Source organism: Scardinius erythrophthalmus (assembly GCF_964197995.2).
Source record: "Scardinius erythrophthalmus genome assembly, chromosome: 7".
In the NCBI taxonomy this organism is placed as follows: domain Eukaryota; kingdom Metazoa; phylum Chordata; class Actinopteri; order Cypriniformes; family Leuciscidae; genus Scardinius; species Scardinius erythrophthalmus.
This window is the reverse complement of record NC_138227.1, coordinates 25,386,598-25,403,260: the sequence shown is the minus strand read 5'-3', so window position 1 is coordinate 25,403,260 and position 16,663 is coordinate 25,386,598.

Sequence of the window (16,663 nt, the reverse complement as noted above, 5' to 3'; positions counted from 1 at the left end):
CACTGAAGTGGCCGTATTTGTTTAACAGCTTAAAGTCCGTGAATCTACCTGACAGATTTAGATCCGTGTTGAAGCTGTTGTTGATGACAGATCACAGATCACAAGGTCTGAGGGTGGGATGTCCGCTGACTCCTTTACTAGTAAGCATCTGCCTTCTTCCTCTGATCAACTCCATTAACTGCGAGAACAGGTTTTTGGGACCTAAAGTCCAAGGAGAAACCCTAAAGTCAGTCATTGACAAAGACACAGCTCTTGTGATTCTTCCTGATTCTAAAGAGGGTTTGGATAGTTTTGAAAAGATGCTCAACGGTTTTATTGAGACGTCAGGCTTTGTCATAGATGAACAATACTCTCAGGTTTTCATAGCAGGTCCTTCGGGCCTCAGTTTAAGCAAAGACAAACTTAAGTTTTTTAAGAGTATGGATGATGATGATGATACACAAGAGGAAATGATTGTTGAACCGTCATAAAAATGGTTTAAAAGGAGGTTCATAATGATTAAATAGGGGTTATGCACAACAAACTTCTGTAAAACAGGTTGCGTCGCTTCAGCTCAGGTCTTTTGTATGTGCTTCGTTAAATATAGAGCTGTATTTTTTATTTTTCTTCTTATGAACAGTTTTATATTTAAATTGAATAAAACAGCAACAATAAAAATAGGGTTAACTATCTAGGTTAACTCATTGCCTTCAAAAACTTCATAGATTTTACCTCTAATACTGTTAACACTTTCTCTGTGGAAGTAATGAGACGTGGCCAGTTGCATAAACTGCTTAGACTTAGTCTTAAGGCCCGTTCACACCAAGGACGATAACTATAAAGATAACGATAAAGATATAATTCTAAAAATCGTTCTCCATATTAAAGAATAACAGAGTTCACACCACAACTATAACGATAAAGATATGAGGAACGATATCGTTGGGATCACTTTCAGAACGATTTTTTTCCAGCAGTCGAACGATAAAACACTGACAGCCAATCAGAATTCATTCTAATTTAAAGGTCTCGCGCATTTAAAATGGATCTGGATCATCCGGGCGCGCGCGTGCTTAGAATAAAAAGACCGTTATCGGTCGCTGGTGTGGACACATATATAGTTATCTTTATCGTTATCTTTATAGTTATCGTGCTTGGTGTGAACGGGCCTTTAGTCTTAAAATCTAGTCATCTCATTTTTTTTCTTAAGTCATAACTTTTTATAGCCAGTTACATAAAAAGGTAGACAAGTCTCATTTGAATTGGGAGAGTGAGACCGAATTCACAGTATTCTGAAGTGTGCATATGATGAACACTTTACTATCTCATGAGGCCACGGGAGAGGATTTATGAATGGCTGTGAAGCAACGCAACTGAAGCTAGTAGGTCACATGATCATGACAATGGCCAGTGGCGGATTTAGCAAATCGGGGGCCCAAGGCGAGGTAGAGCTATGGGCCCCCTCCCCATCCAATCTTTAAAAGAGAGCGAAAAAAATATGTATGGACTGAATGGTGGATAGGCAGGTAAAGCTAATCTACGGGGATGTAAAGGTTAGAGAGGAGAAAAAACGTCCCCTTTAAACCCTGCATACACTTCTTTACTCCTAAACAGAAACATGTTACAATGTTTAGCCTACATGGTACAATTTCTGGTAAGCTATGTTTTTTTTTTTTTTTTTTTTTTTTTTGCTTGACAAATTTCACCATTTCGATTCAATTCTTGTGATTTGATTCAATATTGACTTATTTGGATAAATATTAGGTAACGTTTCACAAGATAGGCGTTACTTTTTCTCAAGAAAAAAAAGCCCTATCAGCTGGTATAATTTAAGGTTAAAATAAGTAATATAGTAGCCTACACATATTTAGCCAAATACTCTCTTATAGCTCTTATTTTTCTAGCCAATTAAATGGCTTTCCTGAGGTAAAGTTATGTGACGATTGTTCTCCAGCTGTTTTACAGCTTTCCACGGTTGAAAAACACTTATTGATCGATATTATGAAAGAGGATTATACATTTCGGTAAGTTATACTGTATCTTTCAACATTGTTAATTCGTGTTTATTTACTATTAGCTAGAGATGATCAGTTCACGTGCCGCTATAGGAATCTGTCACGTGACAGTGTATTTCGTTATAGAATTGACAGAATCTGAGAGCTGAGATTTTTTTAAATATCATGATTCATAAACTGCTCAGTTTTGTCTGTCGATCTCCGTGTCCTCTTTGCTTCACGATTTTTCTGTGCGTTGGACTTGGACGTTGTTGTTCCTGATCTGTATCCCCAACAGTAGCCGTAATAATACTTATCAGCGTCTTTTCACTTATTTCTTTTATTTGAGCCGCTTGGGTAACCTCGAAACTTTAAATTTTCGCGTTTAGACTCGTCTTGCTCTGTTTGTGTATTTCCCAGTCCTCCTGTTACTGCGTGTTGTTTATCTTTCGCGCCGCGCACCTTTACGGACTTTTTGCTTTCCTCCCGCTTCCTCCTTTTTTCAGCACCGCTTGGGTAGCTAGCTTCGCTTCATTTTTACTCTGTTTCTGTCACTCTGTACACTCTGTCTGTCAATCACTTCTTTTCTCCGTCAGTTTTTTGGCACAGCCTTGTCACTTTCGCAGATGCGCAGTAAGTGAGATAATGGAATAATCCAATGTAGTGAGGCGGGGGGGCCCCCTCCTGTCTGCGACACTAATGATTTGATGCCATTTTTTGCAAATCGAGTTTTAGAAATATATAATTAAAAAAAAAAAACTTAGACATAAGTTAATAGGGCATTTTGGGGGCCCCTAGGTAGCTCGGGGCCCAAGGCAATTGCCGACCTTTGCCTAATGGTAAAGTCCGCCCCTGACAATGGCGAATGTAGTACATCCGGATTACATTCATACTATATAGAACACACTTTTTTAATGCTCACAAAGTAAGTTCTTATTCAAATTAAGTACCTACTCAAAGAGAATATGCGATTTTGGACGCAGCCTCTGTGCCGAGGATTTCAAGTAGGCTTTTATACTCATTCAATCTATTTATCATGGCGGCGGACACTCACTTTACTCCAATTGGTTGGCAACCTATTGTGCAGAGCCATTGGCAAGGTACCTCACAAAACTGATTTCAGACAGACTTCTAAGGAAGCATTACGGTTTAATGATCTACAAAATGGAGAGAACTTTGGTGATAATATTTAATTACTACAGTACTAATTCCTCGCTATAAACAACATCATAAGTGGAAAACGTTGGTCAAAAACATACATTTTTAGCATAACTGCCAAACAATGGAACGCACAGGATTGTGGGATATCAAAGGCAGAGATACATCTATGCTACCTTCAAAAACAACCATATGTATTCAACTGTTTCTTGAATACATATTACACTAGGTTTGTCCTGTAGATCTGAAATAAATTTCTTAAACTCTTGTCCATTCGCTATAAGACTTCTTGCATTCCACTGCAATATACTTATGACCATGGTGGCCCACCACCCCGTAATGATGACTGTGATGGTGTCTGTGAACTGGCCGTGCCTCCTTTCAGCATGTCCTCCACTTCCTCCCACCCAACGGCCTCAACTCCCAGATATTTCTCTGCTGCTTTCACTATTATTTTGATTTTTTTCTGTTTTCTTGTCTGTTTGCGCAGTACAGTTAATTACATCCTCCATGAATAGTATGAACTGATTTTCCTCAACAATCAGTGTATCTTCTTTCACTCTTCTGCATCCCTCACATGCTCTCCTTTCAGGCCTGTCTGCCATCTTAACAATACTGCCGTTTGGCTGCATCCCCACCTTTCTGACCGCCTCCGCATAAGTGACCCCTTGAGATGTTTTCACTCGCTGTACCTCTTCTGCTCTCTTACTGACTTCACATCCTCTATATGCAGAGGTATGCTCTCCTCCGCAGTTGCAGCACTTGAGTTTTGCCCCATTTTCACATTTCCCATATTCGTGCACCCCTGCACACCTCCCACACCTTTGTTTACCCTTACATACTGCTACATGCCCATATCTCTGGCATTTGAAGCACCTCAGCGGTGGGGGAACATAGAGCCTCACATCGTAGCTCATATATCCAATAAACACTTTATCAGGGATTCGGTCCTCATCAAAAGTAATTAACACCGACAGGCTGTCACATTTTTGGCCCTCACGTGTAGTTTGGAGGCGCCTGACTTCCCTCACTTTTGCCCCTTTCACATTTTTTATTATCTGTTCAGTCGGAACACTAAGGGGAATCCCAAAAATCACTCCTCGAGTGAGACCCCCACCCATAGCTCCCGTTGCTTTAACTTTCTTCCCCTCGATCTTATTCAGTCTGATCGCTTTCCCAAGTTGTGAGCTATTCCTGCAAAAAATCAGCAGTGCTCCACTGCGCAGAACTTTCGCACTCTTTACCTCTCCCAGAAGACTATTTATCCCCTTGGTAATGAGAACCGTGTTCCTCTCACCGAACGAAGCCCCTTCTTGCTCCAGTCTGATGATTACTGTTGTGGCAAAAATTCTCATTAAACAATCATCACTGCGTTAGCCTAGAAATCTAGACGCACCCTAGCGGCAGCAAAATGTATTTCGCAGCCAGGGTAGTCTAGCAACTCTCAATAAACCTTCTCGCTGCAAAAACCCAGATTGGGTCAGGCCAATCACGTTGTGTATAGAGTAGGCGGGGGCGGGCTTAACATACACGACAGAGTTGCGACGGTTACCTGGCTGCTGCTACTTGAAAACAAAGAATGGCGGCTGCTGATGGAGAACAACGGTCTTTCGAATCGGCTTTGGCCGCGACTCTGGAGTACTTGGAGTTAAGTTTTTCTTTGAGAAAAGAGCAAAGAACGGCACTTAAGTCATTCTTAAAAAAAGGAAGATGTGTTCGTCGTTTTGCCGGCCAGATATGGCAAAAGTTTAATCTATCAACTAAGCTCCGCTGTTGGGAAAACGCTCTGGGGTGCGTTTCCCGAAAGCATCGTTGGCCAACTATGGTCGCAAGTTCCGTCGTTACCAATAGAGTTCAATGGACATTGCGATGAACTTGCGACCATAGTTGGCCAACGATGCTTTCGGGAAACGCACACCTGGTTGGTTGAAGCGCTGTCCTATTGCGTGCAGAGGGAATTTGAAAGACAGCCGTTTATCCCGCCCCTCGGATTGAGCCGTGACTATTGTGAGTTTCCAGACCTAACATCTTGATGTAGGTCTGGCTTGCCAGGCTATCACTGCGTAAGAGACACTCTGAAATTCAAATGATCATTAAAAGTATTTTATTCTTGCAAGAAGGCCCAGTTGCCACACAGAAGTCACCAGTACAGTCTGTGAAACAAGTGCGACGACGAGAGGGAGGGCAGAGGAGCCTTTATACTGCTTTCAAGGTCTCCTGCTTACAGGCCCTTATCTAAACAAGGGAAGGTTTCTCTGCTAGTCATCTAATCCTGCTGAGTTTGTTCTTACAAAATCACAAGTTCTAAATTGGACAGCCTCTGACCCCTACCTTTTCAATCTGCCTCCTCCTGATGTCTCACCTGTTTCCCAGTGTTTAAAAACACACACATTAGTCATATGTTGGCAGACTACGTACAGTCCAGCAAAGATCATTTCAATGTCTTAATAATGAAAATAATGAAAATCAACACTGTAAATCAATGAAAATCTAAATTTTCCATTACAATTCCCCCTTTTTATCATTTACTGATAATTGATTAATCAAACAAACACATCAAACCATGATAATACTTATACTCTTCATCTCGGATTTTCATATGACTGATCACTCTTCTTTAAACTTGTAGGAAAAGAAAGAATTAAAAATGAAATAAGCTTAGGCTGTTTTTGTAAGGATAGGCCCTTAATTTTGTAGCAAGCAAGTAAAGGTTTATATAAGGCCAGGCTAGGTGAACAAGCACTGTTATTGCACCCCCAACACTATAGATCGGACCCTCAGTCACCTCAATATAAACAAGAAATAGTGTAGGTTATATTTAATAGGAAAACAACACATCAGTTCAACACCCCTTGTTGATTTTAGAAAACTATTACACAAAGAAAAGAAAAAAGTAGATAAAAAATATCCCTCAATTCAAACCCTGTCCTTGTATGCCACCTCGTAACACGGATGGCTACTGTTTTAACCCTCTTTACACATTATCATCGTCCTTAGAAAGAAAGAATTTAGAAAGTAAGAAAATAGGAAAATGAAAAACACCCTCCAAATTTACCACGTTACTGTAGCTTCCACTACTTCCACCATCTGCCTAATTTTGTTCATCCTTGGGATAGGCTGTCATTTTCGCCAATTGAACAGACATTCCAATTTTCTCGTATCCCCTCATGAATAACAAAATTAGGATACAATCATAACTCCTATAGCCTACATTCAGCCCTTTCCATTAATCCACGCCCATCTACATATTTCCTAACCGTATTTTGTTAACTTTTAATTCAATCGGACAATGGTTTTACTTAGTAAGCTCTATTTAATACACTATTTAATCAAATCTAACCAGAAGGGTTTTATGATTTTATCCATTCTATCCAATGTGTTTGTTAAAAATTAACTCTGACTTTTCCATTACAGACCGAATGTCTTTTTGCTTATTACCGTACTTCACATCATTGAATAGAATTTCCACTTTTCCTGAAAACATTTGCATCAATCAAATCATTAGATCTATATCAATACTAAGCCCTAGTTTGATTTAATCAAATAAAATCATCAACATCATCACAAAACAAATTATTCAGCTAAACTTAAACCATTAGTTGGTCCACATCCTCCTCCAGGTGTGTTAACCATCTCGTTCGCCCCATGGACATTCCGTCTTCACCAGGGTTAGTCTTTGCGAGTCGTTGCAATGGGCTTTCCCTCGCTGGCAAGGGAGGTACGTTACTAGCACGTCCTGGATCCCTCACTGCCCTCCGCGTCGGCGCGTGGGGTTGCTGAGGTTGGTTGGTGTAGTCTAAGGTGAGAGGCGTGGACCCAGGTCTCACACTCTCCAACCATTTTCTGACCATTACAAGATTTTCCCTTAGATCCCGACCGCACCTCCACTGGAATGAACCATTTCCTGCCTGCTGTCACCTGTGAATGCAGACCCTAGCTATTTTGTTATTGACCGCTCGTCTGGCCGGTCGTCCCTTATGGTGTGACCTGTTGAATCAACAGCCTAAAACATATTGTCACCAGATAATTTTGCTCACTGAATAGCACTCAGGGTCCTTTTTTTCCCTGAAAAACACTTAACCCACTTTGTTCATGTCAACAAAACAATATTTATACATTTGGAACAGAATCAGTTCTGTTCGACACAATCCATCCTGACATTCTGCAAAAGGAAAGTTTTAAGTTATGCGCTGCGCAAGGTGTGGCCTTTCTGCCACAATAATACTCAAGCCAGGATAGTGAGCCAAATTCATCCATAGCCATTATTTTACTGGGCACACTCTGACCTGCATCAAAAGTCTGCATGCTCTGTAAAGAAAAACAAACGTCGAGGTTATTGTCAGATAATAAAGTACACATAGTTTCTTTTGTCTGCTGTGCTGCCGCGGCCTTCGCTGCCGCATCTGCCCTGGCGTTCCCTGTTGAAACAGTCCTTGTTATTAGCACACTTACAGACAGCAATTTTGTTAGGGAGAAAAATGACTTCTTACATGGCTTTTACCCAGTTAAACGCAGTGTCCTCCCAACATTTATCGTCCCACCTGTCTGGTTGCATTCAGCAAATTTGAACCCCTTGGTATGGCAATTGTTACCATCCCCCTTTTGATGCATGATACAACTCGTGCATCAATTTAACATAATGGTGTTTGGGTAAACAAAGTTTTCAACACTAACCCAAATGTTGTCCTTCAGCCAAATTTCCCCAGACATCGTTCTCTGCCTCTGAAACAAAACATTACATTCTTCACTCCAAGCCACAATCTCATCTTCTTATCTAATAATTTGAAGGGCACTGGCCCTGAGTCTCACTGCTTTTCAGGTCTGTTATTTGGTCTCTTAAGTCAGTCATCTTGTAATGTAAATGACTCTGGGTCAATGCGAATTAGCTCAAGAATATAGGGAATTTGGGAAATATTACTAATCATAACTCATGGTCATAAGGAGTATCCCTGTTTACAAACTCCAAGAAAGTTTATCTTCTGGCCACGAACATAAAACTTTTTGGGTTTATAAATTAAAACTACTCAAAGTAGTCTATAATATAGAGCATGTAGCTTTATAGATCTTTTATTTCATTGACTTTATAAAAGTGGGTTTTCAACACAGAAACAGTCAAGTATAAATGGGTTTATTAATAAAATGGCACACACTAGAGATTATATAAGCTACAAATATAAACGTACGTAAAATGCAAACAATAAAACAAACAAACATTTAAACAAACGAGAACATAAGAAATAACGTGATCAGAATAAAATGAAATGAAAGAAAGAATATAGAGAGAAGAGAAAAGAGGGTAACTTAATTCACAGACCTAAGAGCTAGACACCTGAAATCAGCTTTAGAGAGAGATCAAAAATACTTGCAAGTCTGTTCTCTGTTCGGGTGAGGCTGAGACAGGAAGGAAGCACGGACGGTGTCCTGTTTGTGCTGCGTCTTCCGGTGTCGCGGGAATGAATGTAACGTTACCAGAAAATAAGATTCATCTTCCTTGAGGGAAGAGGCAAATATATATAACTTAGTTGCAAAGAACGGCAGCTACGACTCGAACATGTGTTTGTCCGAGGAGAAGGCTGGAGCCTTTCAGATGTTTCTTGAAGCCGGGGAGAAGAGGAGGAAGGGGGTGAGAGCAGGGCAAGAGGAGATGGTTTCTCCTCTTAAAGACATCTGTTTACGCCCTCTTTCTGGGACAACAGCGAATCGGATCTTCTGATCTGAAGCGGGAAGAGGTTTCTTTGTTTGTGAAGAAACGCCTACTTTGACTGTCATGTGACAGATCGAAAATAACATTCATATTTAGAAATATGGTATTTCCTGGAATAAATGCATATTATTGTACTTTGCAGTCAAGATTCGACTCCGACATGTTTTTCCCATTACATTGACACCTCGAATGACGTTTTTGCATGAAAGAAATACAGGGTTACATAACTTCCTCAAAATCACTAGCATAGTGATTTTGATTAACATAATAACGTTGCATAGATACCTCAGACATTATCTGGCCAATTATACACACATAAAAATACATATCAAAAACATTGCTATTGGATCACATGTGTGGAAATGTCTGTTTCAAAGTCCACAAGTGTTTTTGTGTGTGTGCGTTGGAATGTCACGAGTCTATAAAGTCACGGGGAGTTCACGCTGAACTGGGGGGATTCCAGCCACACGGGCGCTGGTGCATTACCCCCGTAGGGAATAATTAACCAGAGCTGTCTTCCTAAGGACAAAGAAGATGTGTTCGACACCCTCGTGTTTCACTTAATGTGAAAAGCAGCTGACCGGATGTCATTGTTGCTACAATCTACAAACATTTTTCAATGTCAAAGTCATCAATTGTTTCTATCAGGTCAGGTCGTGGTGTACAGACTTGGTCAGTATCAGTCAAACAACATTCTCCTCCCTTTGTTCACAATAATCTACAGAGCTTGATGATCAAATTTCTTTCAAATTTGTTATTTGCCTTAACCCATCTGTAATGATAAAACTCTCGTTCCAGAGGTTAATGACACAATATACTAGCTCCCCTAAACTAACACATACCAAACATGAATCAACACTCATAAAACATACAATGCTTTCACCATCCAACACACACACACTGTTGTCGAATGCGCATGCGTCGCGTCTGAACGCGTTGTTGTCTTTGGAGCTCTATCGATTTCATTTATAATTCTTGATTTTACTCTTTAAACTTACTTACAACAAACATTTTCTACTTTTCCTCACTGAGAAGCACTACTGCTCAAACCTCATAGTTACAACGCGGACTGTTGAGCAGACGTGTCTCAAGCCTGTTAGTGATCCAACGCTGGATACTCTTATAGGTTACTCCCGGGGATCACGGCTGAACGCGTCTTCTCAACACTCACTTACAAACATTTTTCACCTATCGTGCGTCTACTCTACACCCGTACCACTAAAAAGACGGATTATATCTAAGACGTTTGTCAGAAATTAGTATTAATTGATAGCATCACTGGTAGTGTCGTTGCTAACTTACTGTCCATCTGTTAAAATGGCGAATATATCAGATGTATGTAGTCTACCTTTTGGTGCAGGTGAGGACACATTTGAGCTGCACGCGGTACAGTCTGAGCTGGAAGCTGTTGAGAAACAGATCCACGACCTTTTAGTGAGACAGGCCGAGCTGAGAGACCGGCGTTTGGCTCTTCAAACATCACGCGCCGATGCTCACAAATCAGAGATTAATGTTACTAACCCGCTGACTCCGACCTCGTCTACTCCGTGCGTTACTCGGCATCGGTCCCAAGCGCCAAGGTCGCGATCAGCCATGGTCTCGTTCACTCCGGCTCCAACACGCCACCACGAAGCCTGGATATTTCCGCAGCGGAAGACGCGAGTCAGGTCTAGACCAAGACCCTCTCCGACCCTCCCGGTTTTCGAGTTATCCACACAAAACCGCTTCTCCGCTCTTCGCGAAACAGAACGCGATGCTGTGATCATCGGTGATTCCATTGTTCGGCACGTCCATGCTACATCAGGTAAAAATAAGGTGCACAGTCACTGCTTTCCTGGTGCTCGTGTTTCTGAAATCGCTGCTCGCGTTCCCGAGATTCTGAACGATAACGAGCGCGTCGGAACTTTGGTATTGCACGCGGGAGTGAACGACATCAGGCTGCGTGAGACGGAAGTTCTGAAGAAAGACTTCAGGAATCTGATCGATACGGTACGCAGCACATCGCCTGATATAACGATCATTGTGTCAGGACCGCTTCCCACGTACCGTCTAGGACATGACAAGTTTAGTAGATTATTCGCGCTAAATGAATGGTTAACGTCATGGTGCAATGAGCAGAAACTGCTCTTTGTAAATAATTGGAATCTGTTTTGGGAGCGTCCTAGGCTTTACCGTGCTGATGGCTTACACCCAAACAGATTCGGATCGGATCTTCTGTCAGATAACATCTCCAAAATGTTAAATACCTTTTGACTAGTAACCAAAAGTCCAAATCGTAGTCTCTGCTGCACCAAATTAACTGATATAAATACTAGTGTAGAACATTGCATAGAAACTGTGTCTATTCCTCGTTTAGTGCGATCAAATAATAAATCTACTGCAGGATCTAGGAAAAATCTAATTGTTATTAAAACAGAAAATGTTGCTATTAGTAAACAAAAACAATTTCTAAAGCTAGGTCTTTTAAACATTAGATCACTCACACCTAAGGCAGTTATTGTAAATGAAATAGTCACAGATAATAGCTTCGATGTACTTTGCCTTACTGAAACCTGGCTTAAACCAAATGATTATTTCGATCTAAATGAGTCTACTCCATCAGGATACTCCTATAAGCACGAGCCCCGTCTTATTGGTCGTGGCGGCGGTATTGCAACTATCTATAGAGATATTCTCAATGTTACTCAGAAAACGGGTTATAAGTTTATTTCATTTGAAGTACTTGTACTAAATGTTACGCTCTTAGATGATAGAAAAACATCCCTATTATCTTTAGCCTTGGCTACCGTATATAGACCACCAGGGCCTTACGCTGATTTCCTAAAAGAATTTGCAAATTTTCTCTCAGATCTATTGGTCAATGTCGATAAAATATTAATTGTTGGAGATTTTAACATACACGTAGATAATCAAAATGATACGTTAGGGGCTGCGTTTATAGACTTATTAAACTCCTTTGGGGTCAAGCAAAACGTTACCGGACCAACTCATCGTTTTAATCATACACTCGATTTAATTATATCACATGGAACCGATCCAACCGATATAGATATCATTCCGCAAAGTGATGATGTAACTGACCATTACATGGTAACTTGCATATTACGTACCCCGGTAATATATCATGCTGCGCCGCGTTATCGATTAGGCAGAACAATCCTTCCATCCACCATAGATAATTTTTCAAATTGCTTATCGGATCTGTCTCAGCTGCTGCCTGAACCTAAACAAACAGATGAACTAGACGAACTAACCAGCACTATGAGCACCATTCTCTCTGGTACATTGGATATTGTTGCACCTATGAGACTAAAAAAGGTCAGAGAGAAAATTAAAGCACCATGGTACAACAATACTACTCGTGTTCTAAAGAGAGAAACCCGTAATTTAGAGCGTAAATGGAAACAAACTAATTTAGAGGTTTTTAGAATCGCTTGGAAAGACAGTACGTCACGCTATAAAAAGGCCCTAAAAGCGGCCAGGGCTGAGCACCTCCGCAAACTAATAGAAAATAACCAAAACAATCCTAGGTTCTTATTTAACACCGTGGCTAGACTAACAAATAAACAAGCGTCACCTGAACAAAATATTCCGTTACAGTTTAGTAGTAATGATTTCATGAATTTTTTCACTGAGAAAATAGAAAACATCAGATCCACAATTGTAAACGTTCAATCTTCAATCGCGCCTTATAATTCAGCCTCGATTATCACCCCGCAAGAACAATTACAGTGCTTTACAACTATAGAACAAAAAGAGTTAAATAAACTTATCATTTCCTCTAAAACAACAACATGTTTATTAGATCCCATACCAACTAAACTATTGAAAGAAGTGTTACCTATAGTGGAAGAGCCTCTCCTCAATATTATTAACTCGTCTTTATCTTTAGGTCATGTTCCAAGAACATTTAAATTGGCAGTTATAAAACCTCTCATTAAGAAACCACAATTAGACCCAAATAACCTAGCAAATTATAGACCCATTTCAAATCTTCCTTTTATGTCCAAAATATTAGAAAAAGTTGTGTCTGCCCAACTGGGCTCTTTCTTGCAAGAAAATGACACCTATGAAAAGTTTCAGTCTGGGTTCAGGCCGCATCATAGCACTGAAACTGCGCTCGTTAAAATCACAAATGATTTACTTTTAGCTTCTGACCAAGGCTGTATCTCAATACTAGTTTTACTTGATCTTAGTGCTGCGTTCGATACTATAGATCACACAATACTCTTAGATCGGCTACAAAACTATACCGGTGTTCAAGGACAAGCATTAAGCTGGTTCAGATCATACCTATCTGACCGCTACCATTTTGTCTATTTAAACGGAGAAAAATCGATCATAACTCCAGTAAACTATGGAGTGCCGCAAGGATCTGTGTTAGGCCCTCTATTATTCTCAATATATATGCTGCCACTTGGAAATATTATAAGGAAACATGGAATTAGTTTCCATTGTTATGCTGATGACACTCAACTATATATTTCATCACGGCCGGATGAAAACGCTAAATTATCCAAATTGACAGAGTGTGTTAAAGATATAAAAGATTGGATGACGCACAATCTTCTTTTATTAAATCCAGATAAGACAGAGGTAATACTTATCGGTTCAAAAAACCGCCCACAAAACCTCTTACAATACAACTTTACCTTAGTAGGGTGTCCTGTTACTTTATCCTCTACAGTAAAAGACCTGGGTGTTATATTAGATTGTAACTTGTCTTTTGAAAATCATATTTCATATGTTACAAAAACAGCCTTTTTTCACCTTAGAAATATTGCTAAGTTACGTAACATGCTATCAGTTTCTGATGCAGAAATGTTAGTTCATGCATTCATGACCTCGAGACTAGATTACTGTAATGCTTTATTAGCTGGTTGTCCTGCATCCTCAATAAACAAGCTACAGTTAGTCCAAAATGCCGCCGCTAGAGTTCTTACTAGATCAAGAAAGTTTGACCATATAACACCAATTTTATCATCACTACATTGGTTACCTATAAAGTTCCGTATTAATTACAAGGTATAGCTACTGACTTATAAAGCCCTAAACGGCTTAGCTCCAGTTTATTTAACGGATCTTCTATCGCCCTATAATCCATCGCACTCTTTAAGATCACTAAATTCGAGGCTTTTGGTCATACCTAGGATATCCAGATCCACCAAAGGAGGGAAAGCATTTTCACATTTAGCTCCAAAACTCTGGAATAGCCTTCCTGATACTGTTCGTTGCTCAGACTCGCTCTCCCAGTTTAAAACTAGATTAAAGACGCATCTCTTCAGCCAGGCATTCATATAATATTTTAATCTTACAGTTAAATCCGGTCTCTACTTCATAAACGCCAGAGGAGAACTGGCCCCCGACTGAGCCTGGGTTCTCCCAAGTTTTTTTTTTCTCCATTAGGTCACCTGATGGAGTTTTTCGGTTCCTTGCCACTGTTGCGTTTGGCTTGCTCAGTTGGGGATACTTAATTTGATTAATCGATTCAACAGTGCTATTGATCTGCATTACCAAACGTGGATGTTTTACACCAGAAACAAACACTGATGTACTATTTTATTTAATACTGTGAAGCTGCTTTGATACAATCTGTATTGTGAAAAGCGCTATATAAATAAAGTTGACCTGACCTGACCTGACACATACCTGACTATTAACTGCTCATATTCTCATATTCATATCTTTGATTTTAACTCTAAACATATTTGAATTTTAAATAAGATTTTAAACTTCTCATTTTCCTGTAGCTTTTATCTAATTTTACATGGTCTCTTTACCAGTTTCAAAGCACGTTTGTTCTTTATTCATGTTTTTCTCAGAAAAGTCAGCTGGGTTGTTTTTGTTCATTATCATTATTTTGCTTCAGCTTGCTTTAGCAGGCCGATTACAGAAAGACAGACAGTCTACCATCCCTTCCTCCACTCAAGCAGTCTCTCTCACTATACACAAACAATCTTTTCAACAGCCTCTTAAGACTGTCATTTAGACAAAACATAATCATAAATTCATTACAATAACCTTTGACTATTAACCTTTATCCAGACTTTTCTTGAATCTACAAAAGCTGTCTTCTTCTTTAGCCACCAACATGTCTAATGACCTTCAGGAGTTAAAACTATCTTACATATATATTATTTCAATATCAACATTTCTATAATTTTCCTTTTTTCCTTGCCCATAAGACAACCATCATCATGTTCCTGACATAAATTAAGTTTTGTTACTGTCTCCACAACAAATAATGACAATCACCTCGCGGTCTCAGCTGGCTCTTGAAAGCACATTTCCATTAGCTCTTTATCTATAATCTTCATCAGGGTGTTGTCCCCTGGCATAGTTTCAAACACTTGTCATCAGTGCCGGCCCGAGCCTTTGGGGGGCCCTAAGCAGAATTTGATTTGGGGGCCCCCTCCCACCACGCGGAGTCACCTGTGCTTGACGATTATTGACACAATGTCACTCTATAATGTTACTGTAACGATCACCAGCTGGAGCTGCCCTTGTGAGCCACCAGAGGGCAGTCCACATCAGACTATCATATTCACTCACTAACTACATTTCCCATAACTCACTGCCCGGACTCATCATCACTTATCACTGATCACATTCACCTGTACCTCATTCACTGATTGCATTCACCTGTCTCATCCTGTTAGTCTGTCTATATATACCTTGTTCATTCATTCACTCACCGCGAAGTCTTGTTAAGTGTTACACTGCCATTCTGAGCGTTTCCCTGGTTGTCTTGTTTCTTGTTTTTGGATATATTGCCCTGTTTCCTGGATTACTCTCTTGCCTCTGGTCCCTGGATTACTCTCTTGCCTCTGGTCCCTGCCTGTTTTGTTTGTTTCTTTGTTTCTTTGTTTTGGACTGCTTTCCTGTGTATGACCCTAGCCTGTATGTTGGATTACGCCTCTGGATTGCACCACAAAATAAAGCTGCATTTGGATCTCCTACTCCGTGTCTCTGAGCAGTACGTGACAGTTACATTATAAATTAATACAATGAGGTTATGTATTAATACAAAATAAATAAAAATGTTTTAACTTTTTCTTTACTCTTTTACTTAGGCTACTCTTTGAAACTTCTGAAAACAAATTGTCACAAAACATATTAAAAAAAATGATTTGCAAAATATCCTCCAACGTTTTGCAACACTTGGCAGTTTGAATGATGTCTTGTATGAACATGACGGAGTTTGTTTTTGTTTCCACTGAATTCGATCGCGCCCGCGCCTCACACACACACACACACACACACACACACACACACACACCATATTCCAGACATCGCAGCCTGTTCATTAAAGCAGTAATAAAATATAATAATAAAATAGTCAACCAAACATATAAAAATTACACTGCTCTGTTTAAATAGTCAGTAGTAGCCTACAATTCGTACCATTCAGCGCTGCATAGCCTAAGCACCGCTCAACTGTGACGTTTCCAAGCACATTTTTGCGCATGTGAAGAGAATGATTTTTTCCTTCAATAGCCTATTGGATTTCAAGCACATTTTTGCACATATGAAGAGAATGTTTTTTTCCCCTCGATATTGGAACGTGAGTGTAGTACAAAGGCTATAATAAAGAATAGTATACCATCCAAATCCATCGCGAATGTTGAAACATTTTGATTATAATGAGAGAGATACAGTACGTGAGCCCAACGCCGCTTTCACTTTCGCTTTAAATTATTTAGTTTTGGCTTGTTTATAGTTATTTTTTTATTCTTGTTCTGTTCTGAATATCATTAAATTTAAAGGATAAATCATTGATCAAATAAAATGTTTGTGACATGGCTTAACTATACCGTGACTTTGCGCA